Raw genomic sequence first — 10,675 nt, 5'->3', positions numbered from 1 at the left:
GGGAGCTGGAAATCATGACAGTGTTAAGCAAAGAATGTCTGTTCTACATAGGGACTGCCTTTTTGGAAAGTACCTGGCACTTCTGCATCTTGACCTGATGAAAATGATAAATGTGAATGGATAAGGGTTGGTGCTTTTCTGACTGCTTGCCTGAAATGGTTGCAGTTGACCATTCACAGTAGTGTGACTGGAAATCTAAGGCAACTGTTGGGTGTATAGAAGTATACAAATTCCTTTGCACTTTCAAAATGGTTAAAACCTATTCACACTCATTGACACTATTGCCCAAAAGAAATTTCTCTCCAAAAAGGTCCTTTCATGCTCTAGAAAGGCAGGAAGGTCCCATGGCAGCACTATGCAATATCAGCACTTTGCCTGCCATAGCAGTGTCTTGTTTTTGGTGTTTCTCCCTTGGAAGTGGAAGTACAGTTCACATGAAAAATTCAGGTGGTTGTATATGTTCACCTCTGGGGGTACATCTCTTCTTTCCTCCAAGCTTCAAGAGAAAAGACATGCTTGGCTTTTTAAAAGAAATTTATCTTTAAACCAATGAAAGAGTCAGTTTAAATATAGTTTACTAGCAAGTGTTAATATTCAAACCAATCATTTATTCAAAACACCATTATTGTCTCATAAGCTCTGATTCCTAAATCCTTTCTTGAAATTCTATGTTCTTTCCTTACAATCAAACTTTGACTTTTCTTCAATTGATTTTTCTCTCTTTTGCTCATATGTCATCTAATCCCTCCTTTTACAGTATATCTAGGATGGCATTAACCAAGTTAGTGAAGATCCAATTAACTGCTGAGAAATTCTCCTTGCATCTCACTTAACTGCACAACTGCAAAAGTAAGCAGAACTATGTTTTGGAGCGTAAGGAGAGCTCCCAGAAGCGTTGCTGTGCTATTACCCTTTCCTGGTCCAGCCATTAGAAAAACATCCAAGTTTCTTTGAGGCATTTCTGCTCAGAGAAGAAGCTGGAAATGAATTGGGCAATTGTCCACACGTCACTGAGAAAGAGTTTCTAGAGCTTATTTTGCTAAGTACCAGTGGCGATGGGGGCATTTGGATTGGCAAGCTCCTCTGTTTAGCTCAGCTCCTGGTCTGAGCTGGACTGCAGGTGGGTTTGGTAGCCCCCGTCTCCTCTCTGCTGAGTTTTGTCTCGAGTGGATGAAGGCAGCGCTCACTCCTCTGTTTCCCAAGCCTTTTCACAATGAAAGCCCGCTGATTGCATGGTTTCAGCCTCCAACGTTGCCTCATACTTCTTTTAGATGTTTCTATTGCTCAGCTACCTGGTTGCATAAACCAGCCTAATGGCTTCATATTAATCTTGAATGAAAGGCCATAATTAGGCCTGTCTACTTCAGCAGCATTTAACCTAATGCAAACAGAGTGAGAGAACAGACCCATGCACAAGAATGTTACAAAACCTAAAGTAGAGGGGCTTTCTTTTCTGGCAAGCACTAAAGCTGCAGAGCACAGTATTAATACAGGAGTTAACAGATTGCCTGGTCCGAAAATCTGCAAGAAGCACTGCTACCATAGCCCCTGCTCAGTTCCTTTACAGGAGTTGGTACAGGGTCCCCCAAGGTACTGAGGCTATCCTCAAGTTTAGCTCTCCAATTACCCTTCAGAACCCAAATTATCATCCCGTGCAAAGAGAGAAAATCCAGTATGCCGCGCTCCCCACCAGTAGGCCAACTGGTTTTTCTGGCGGCCACATGAACAACTTGACTTCCATTTGATTGGGTGCTGAGTCCCTTCCCATGGTCTTCAATGTGACTTTACAGCCTGTTCATCCACAGCAGTGCCTCTGCCCACTTAGGAACCTTGTTACCTTCATCACCCAGGATCCTTGCATGGATCCTTGTTTTAGTCTGGTGGCTGATGAGGCTCTGTCACGCTCTGCAGCTTCCATAGTGGTGTTGCTATTGACCTTCATGAAGAGTCCAGCTCAACAACTTACTATTAGCCAAAAGAATGTGGTTGATTACTCATGTGCTGAATAATGTATCCTGGCACTTTGAGTATGTTAGGACAGAGGGAATTTATTGGCCACCGTACGTAGCAGAAGCAGCCCAGTGGATATGCTTTTAATAAAGCAACTGGCATAGTTTGCTTGTGTTTACTTATTCCTCTTCTCCTGCACTACTAACCATAAGGTTGTTGTTGTCATCTACAATGTATCCAGCACCCTCACCAATGCTGCTCATTTGGGATTTGGGATTTGAGCAGACTCAGACCACTGGAGAACCCATGGAGACCAGGCAGAGCCCAGTCTGTCTACAACAAAGGCCAGTCCATGGCAAATGAAGAGCACCTTTGTTCACTGGATTACTTTGATGTTGTTATTGTCCTTTCTAAAAGTAGTTGCTGTTTATATATAAATATGTATATAAATATATATAGGAGGAGGGAGGTGTGCATGTTCATTTGCACATTCAGTTCAGTTCTGAATCATGGCAAATACTTGCTTTTGGTGACTTGTCACAGCAGCAAGCTCCACAGGTTAGCTGAGGAGAAAATGGGTGCTCCATGTCCAGTCCAAATATCCAAGGAACAAGGAGTTCCCTGCTATGTGTACTGTATTGAGAAAGAAATGTAATGATGATTTTCTGTTTCCAAGGAGTAGATAATTTCTTTATTTTGGAGTCTCCTAAGTGAGGGGGGGGAGGGAGGGGAGGGAGGGAGATATGGGGAGAGGGAAGAGTGCTTATATTACAGAGACAAAGTGAATTCACACTGAAAAAATAAAGTAACTTCAGCTAGGCAGGTTAGAAATGTGATTTATTTCTGCAGGAGAACCTGTTCAGGTGGCAGCAGACTGCATCCTGAAATGAGGTCTCAAGGATAGCTTGTTGAAGCAGGCTTCCTTTCTCCACTTTTCCTTGTCAGTCTCTGCCCTATTCTGTTTCTGCTACCCATCACTCTCAGGCTTAATTAGAATTTCTAATTGCTTCTGTAGCTCCCTGTTGTTCCTTCCCACCCAGCTGGGCAGTTGTGGTGACTGGCTTGAGCCAGTGCTGCCCTGGCCCTGCTCTGCCTGCCTGTGGCCCAGTGCTGCACTGGTGCTGGCTGGGGCACACTTCTCACCTGCCTCAGGTCTGAATTTGTGGCATAAACAATAACAACGTGGCTTATTTGTGTTCTGCCAGTCTCCCTGTGCTGTATAACAGGGGCAAGCTTTCTCCTGTGTGTGCAGTGCTTGTGTCAATACACAGGACATGCTGTGTCTACCTTTGCATTTAGCGTGATCTTTTATTCCACACAGTGCTCAGGAACCTGATTAGAGCCTTCTCTTTCCCATGGGATCAAGCAAAGATATGTGGTGCCAAGGGAGATTCTCTGCTTTTGAGACAGCACCTTAGACAGGCTTCAGAGTGGAGTCATGGGATATCCAGCATTTGTTTTTGTACTGGCCTCCCCATTTTCCCATTTCACTCTTTTTTACTGTAGGAGAGTCAGTTCAACAGCTTTGGCTACAGAAAGATTTTGAAAAATGTGGTTTTTCTCTTACTCAAGAAACAAGGAGTCACACTGGCTGATTTGCCATCTCCTCTGCCTGGGAAATCAAAGTTTCAAGTCTCTTCAAAATAATATCCCCAAAGGCCATTTCTTTTCCCAGTCTCAGTTGTTGTTTCTGTTTATACTTGTTTTGTTTAGCTGGCTATTGTTAGTGGTTTGTAATTATTTCCAACCCATTGGGGTGGATCACTAGACCAAAAAAAGGATATAGACCCCTCAAAGGGACCAGAGTCCCAGTCTCCCAGGTCAGCACCCACACTGAGAGGATGCAGACTCATCATTCTCTTTTTCCAGTCCCATGACTCCTCCTGGCTGCTTGAGGAGGATGAATGGAAATGCAGTGAGCTCTCACTGTGCCCCTGAATAGTCCAGGGCCTGCTAGATATCCTGGGAAGTTGTGAATGTGTGCTTCTGGCTTTCTCAGGGCCAGGAGGAGCCAGTACTGCATCTCCAGCTGCTGGAGCAGGAGTATCCTGCTTCATAGGTCACTCCATCAGAGAAGGGAACTATCACCAAATACCTTCAAGCCAGTGGCTTAGCAAAATAAAACAGTAGCAGCTTATGAGAAACTTCATGCTTAATGGACATGTAGAACGTGAGCCAGAAGTGTGCCTTTGACATTAAGATCCCAAGAAGATTTTGGCAGGGTAAGTCCTTGTTTCTGGATCCTGAAAGGGGATGAGCATTGAGTCCTTAACAGCATGAAGCCTGAGGCTCTGCTAGAAATCTACAAAAGCACAGCTCTAAAACCCCATAAAGAATTTTAATCTCATAAGTTTATCAGAATTTAAACTGTAGGGCCAAACATTACCAGTATGAATGTTTTTTGGATTGTGTGCTTACATTACACCCCTCCATAGGTGCTAAATCCCTTTTAGGTGGATCAGATGTTTTGTTTCTGTGAGAAGAAATGTGCAGCTTCAGTTACTCACATGACTGGAGCAGGCTTGAGAAATCTGTTTCTGCAGGCTGCGTTGGCACCAGAGACGGCTCTGAGGTCTGGGTCTGTGGGAGCAGCCTTCTTCCTTGGTGGTGTTGTACAGAGCTGGCACCACTGCCATCGTCTTGTAGGTGACTCTGGCACCTTGTACACTTTGGACTTGACTGGGCAACCACCATCACTGATTGAAATCATATGCTGAAATATATTTAATTTGAAAAATCGGCATTATTTAAGTATGACAGAAAAGACCTAAAGTCTTAGTGTATTGCTCTTGAGGAGTTGTCACAACAAATTTCTGGATGCCAGTCTTTTAATCTGCAGTGTCTCCTGGGGCTGGATCCATATTTGGTCCTTTAAAAGATATTTATCTTCCAGTTTCATTTGAATACAGTGAGATTTCTGCTGCAGAAGATGGCAGAATTCCTGCCTGATCAACACCATTTCCTCTGCTGCCCATTATCAGTCGGTAAGAGCCTTACATGATCCAAACCTTTCCTCTCAGCCCATCTGTGGTGGATCCCTTGAATGAACACTCAAATTCATAAAGTGTGGGTGAGAAAAAGCAATAGAAATATGTTCAGATACACTTGAAGTTGAAATTGGTTTGGCTTGGGTTTTTTTGCCCTCTGTGTTCTCACATAAGTAATGAAATAACAGTAGTTTTCTTATATAAATATTTGTACACTATTACTAAATTTACCTGTGGTTTCCCCTCCACCCCAAAAAATTAATAAAATGCTGTTTTCCTAATACTGTGTTTGGTTTTTCTCCTGTGCTGTTATCAGGCCAGAACTAAGAGTCATTCCTCCTTTGAAGAAGCTCAGACAAGTGGGTAAGCCAGGCTCAATGTCCTCGGGGGAAAACTTACTTCATTTCTGAAACATTAACAACAGCAATCAAATGAAATGTGAGTATTTTCAGAGTACATTTTGTGCCTTAGGACATTTAAGCTAATTTCTTGAATAAAGGAACTTTTCAGTAACCTTAAAGAAGCGTGCCCTGAAAAGACAGTTCTGAATACCAGCTATTTTTGACATGTACCATCTGCAGACAAATTAGTCTCAGGGATCCCACATGTTCCTGTTTCATCATCTTCAGGAGATTATTTTGTGTATTTATGTTGTGTAGCTTGCGTATAGTGACTGGTAGATGATCCTTCATGTGCTTGTGTCTGGGATTGCTGTTTTGTTTCCCTTAGAGATAACTTCTGCTGTTTTTTCTGCCTGTTGCTCACTTTGTCCCCAAAGTGGGGAACAGGGTTTTATCCGGAGTCTGGTGACTCAGAAGAGGATGATCACCTGACCCATCTTCAACTTGTTTCCAAACAAGTATTCTTACCATGCAAATACCACCAGCCACTGCTGCCATAAGGTGTGTGGGTTGGTGCACCTTGCCATGCCTAGAGAAACATCTGGGACTGCCACATTTACAGATAAAACCAAATTACTTTGAACTGTACACTATTTGCACAGCTGTGGTTGGGGATGGTCTGGCCCATGCCTGACAGACACCTGATTTGAATTGCTTGCCAGTGCTCCGTGTAAGTGCAGAAAGTTTCTATCTGTTCCATCTCAGACTTCTAATCCTTAATGCCATCGGAGAATTGGCAAAATGAACAGATATTTTTGGGGTTTATTTTCCCCGAGTGTGTCATCCTTGCATTTAAGCCTGAACAGCTCAAAAAAACCATGCTTAGCAATTAATGGAAACAAATCAGTCTTACAGCCAAGGCAATGCATACAATCAGTCTACAAGCAAATATATGTTTATGCCGGCAAGATGGATAAGCAGCTTTCTCCTTGCAACAGCACAGTTATACAAGCCTTGTTTGAGCAATTGGAGCTGTGTCTGTACCCATAGATTAAACACGGTTGGGACTGTTCCCTGGTGCTGAGGCCAGGGGAGATGGAAGCAGTGCATCCATATTCCCGACCTTCTCTCTCCTCCTTGCTCTGCACACAAGCTGCCTGTTGAGAGTGGCCCCAGCCCATGCCAGCTGTTGGCCTGCGCTTGGGAATTGTTTGGGAAAGTTGGCCCTGGCACTGCTGTGCCAGGCACTGCGCTAACAATTAAGCAGCAGAGACAATTGCCTTCCAGCGCCTGGAAACATTCCCCAGAGCTGTTTCATTTACCAGGATGGGCATTAGCTTTGGATTCAAGATTTGGCAGATTCAGCTTGCTTTCCCCCTGACTTTAAAAGGAGAGAAGCAAACAAACAAAACCCCATGGCATTCAGGGGAGCAGTTCAGCTGCATGTGGTCCTTCTTAGAACCTGAGAAATATGCAAATACACAGACTCTATTGATTTGCTTCAAATTGCTCTGCATTGACAATAAAATAAAGACAAAAAGCAGAAATTACCCAGAAAATTGCCTCACTATAATGAAATTGAAAAAAAAGGACTATTTATTTATTTTATTTTTTTATTTTATTTTATTTTATTTTATTTTATTTTATTTTATTTTATTTTATTTTATTTTATTTTATTTTTTATTTTATATTTTATTTTATTTTATTTTATTTTATTTTATTTTATTTTATTAGCTTAGTTTAGTTTAGTTTGGTTTGGTTTGGTTTGATTTGGTTTGATGAGTGACAGAGCTTGAGGAAAAAGTCTAGTTGCAGGGTTCAATGGAGAGGCTCTGCAGGGTGCTATGTAGAAAAAAGGGAAGGAAATATTCAGAAATGTTCCTTTAAAAAAGGGAGATAGAGAGGAGAGAAAAGAAGAGGTCTAATCCCTTTGAAGCTTGCAGTTTTATGAGAGCTATGTCCTTGGGAACTGTGCACCAAAGATGACTAGAGCCGCTTCAGGCTTTGCAAAATTACTACAAACATAAGGTAAGTGGCTTTATCATAAAATTGGAGTGGCCATTAAAACTTCAAAGGAGAGGTATGACCTGAATTTTACCTGTCACAGTCTGGAGTATTTATTAGAGGAAGATTTGATTCCTTTCTTTAGTTAACAAACTGATACTCACGTGAGGTCATGAGCCAGATTATAGTTTTCATTGGTGAAATGACAGATTAGATGTTAATATTTTATTGCTCCTAACCTTGGGAATCTATGAACCATTGGACAGGTGAGAGGTGAAGAAAACTCAACCTGGCTCCTTTAGGAATGAGAGCATATTTCTAATACCTGAGTGTGGTTGTAGTGGTAGCTATCCATTGACTAGCTCCCAGCTTGGCTGGTTTTGACAGGACACGTACCTTGGAGGATGTTAGAGATTGTAGTGCTTGCTTTAGGAGCCTTGCCAAGCAGTGACACTGCCCCTTTACTGAAAAAAACCTTGAAATTAGAGTACCTCAAAGGATGGGCAGATTCAGCAGTCAAAATGGTAGTGAAAGATGCTGTGATAAAGCCACCCTTGTCTAGGAACACCCATGTGTTTTTCAAACCTTGGTCCTTCCTTCTAAGTCTGCTGCTGGTTGGCTTTCCTTGAGCCAGAGTGTTTGAACATCTTGTCATCTCACAGGCACAGGTGACTCCTTCCTTTCATTCTTGATAGTGCTGCCAAGTTGGTCACCTCTTCTACTGCCTTGGTTCTTTCTCATTTTCAGTGTTCCCTTTTCCATACTTTGAAAGTCTTCCCCTAGAGACAGGTCTGCCTGGGGCTTCCCACATTCCCTTCCAGTACTTTCTCTTATTCTTTTGCCCACCCCCAATAAGTGCTTTTAATGTCCCTTTTAAATGAGCAATTGCCACACAGACCTTTGGCATCCCAGTCTGCTTGCATTGCACCCTAGCACGCACTTGTGGGAATATTCTTGCCTGCAGCTGTGCTTGTAAATGATCGGAATAGTTTTACTAATATTTGCATTAGACTGAGATGCCTATTGTTTTAAGAAAACACAGTAACAGCATTTTAACAGTACACACATGGGGTCCTCTGTAAAACTGTTAATCTGTAAATTTCAAAATTAGTAAAGTAACTTCTGCAATGTCCTGTCTGAGGAAATAAAAGTATTATGAGCTACCTTGGCAGAGGCCAGTTGAGAGCAGAACCTGTGGGTGTGCATTCTGAAACAAATACTGGCCCTCCTAACTATTTGCAAATAGTTTCCTAGATACAGATTTAAAATTGAGGTTCCAGTGGTCTCTAGGTGCCTAATCCTGGACAACTGTCAGGATGGCAAGCTTGATAATACTTCTAAAGGTATCTCTATGATCAATTTAAGAACTGTGGTCCTTTTGCTTACGAGAAGCAATGATGGTGGTAGCCAGCTTTTGCATCAAAGGCTTATTACAGGACACTTTTCCAAGGACTGAGAGGTCCACAAGATATTTTACATTATCCTCCTGTTGAGGTACCACTAGCATGGCATCTCTGGCAGCCTAATCATGGCAGAGAAGGAAGGGTAAGGAACTCCTTGAAAAGCAAGACTGTAAGAACAGAAAACTGGATTTGTGTCAATTTCTAAGCCAGTGATTGCTATGGTACATAGAAGTAAAGTAGACATATACAATCTAGAAGTTATTATTTTAAATGCAAAATTGTCTACAGACAGCCCTATGACAGGACTGGCTCAGACATCTTCCAACACTGTGATTAAACTTGCAGATAAGGTTGCAATCTTTAAAATAAAAGAAAAACAAACTACAACAATAAAGGAAAATTACAACAAAACAAATGCAACCCAATCCAAAAGAAAAATAAGCAATCTGGAGGTGAAAGCCTGTTTCCCTAGCTGAAGACAAGGCTGTGTCCAAGCCATCCACTATTCAGCACTGAAGTGACTGAAAACTGCAACTCTCCTGAGTTTTCAACCACAATGCCTTTATCTAGTCTCATCACCTCCTCTTTAGTGACCTAAAGGGAGACCTCATCTGCCTTGCTCTGACTCATCCTTTTTCCCTCATCTTCCGTTATTATCTCCCAGGCCTAGCACCAGGTTATCCCGACCATTCATGGCCTATCTTTTCTTTCTTCCTTTCTCCTCCCTTGTTGGAGTTGTGGTCAGTCTGGCTAGTGGCATGGCTGGATGTCCACCCCAGCTGAAGTCATCTCACCATGTTGCTACCAGGAAGAACATTCCTCTTCCAAGATTGTAAGAGTGACTTATTCCTCACCACAGCAGGCTCATTGCAATCCCCCTGCTTTCTCCTACCACACCAGTACCCCAATCCCCTCATATAAGGAAAACCTGGGATTTAATTGTTCCACCACAGCTATAAGCCACAGCAAAACTGGCCTAACTGGTTGGAGACCAGCCAAATACAGTGGATCATATGTCATATAGAAATGAAATGTCACAGCACTCACCTAGGGAAGGAAGACTTGGTCCCAGGCCATAAGGTGTAAAAAACTTTGCTGGAATTTTTGCCAGTTGAAACTGATCATAAAGTACTTATTGCCATTGCTAAAAGAGGCCTGGCAAGCATCTTGCTGGGAAACAATTTTTTTTCTGTTACAAATAGGAGTTGCAAACTGAATGCAATCCTGAGCAAGATTTGTGAATCAAATAGACACTTTTGAGAACCTTAGAAAAAAATGCCACAGAATTATGTCCAAAGGTGGGTTATTTATGTTGGAGTTTTATTAAAAAGCCTGTCTGAGACAAAATATGCAGTGTGGCTGTCATCTATAAGGATTTAATCCCCAAAAAAGGAGCTGAAACTTTCAGCATGTTTCTGGGAAGATCTATTTCCAGTTGATATCATCAGTGTTAAAAGAAGTTCTTATGCCTAGTAGGATTTTGGTTTAACTAGTCAGGAGAAAGAATCTCAAAGTGTTACAATGATAGTGTTATAATAAGAGTGTTTTAAAAAATAATGTGAGTAGCACAAAAACAATCTAAGAAAGGTGCCAGAGTGGTGTTAGGCAAACAGAGAAATCTGTAAAGGCTTGACCTCTGTTTTTGATATGTAACAAAGAATTTCAGGCTAGGGCTAGAAATAGGCTAGGCTCCTAGACCCAAATAATCATAATGAATGCAAATGCATGCATTTATTTAGCAAAAAATTTCCACTTGCAAGTGCCACAATCAGCATGTCAATTATCTTTTTACTGGGCAGGGTGCATTATAGTCCAATTGTAGGCCACAAGTCAAGCAAGAACTAAGTAACAGGATAAAATGGGCATTGGATAGTGTCTGAAGTAGGCACCAGTTGCATCCAGCCTCTCTCCTGATGTCTGATTCCCTGCTGGTACCAGCCACTGCGAGGACTTGCTACAAGCCAGCCTGGTCACACTACTGTAGCTTCTT

The sequence above is a fragment of the Lonchura striata genome, chromosome 2, assembly GCF_046129695.1.
Source record: "Lonchura striata isolate bLonStr1 chromosome 2, bLonStr1.mat, whole genome shotgun sequence".
Taxonomy (NCBI): Eukaryota; Metazoa; Chordata; class Aves; order Passeriformes; family Estrildidae; genus Lonchura; species Lonchura striata.
Note: the sequence above shows the minus strand (reverse complement) of the source record.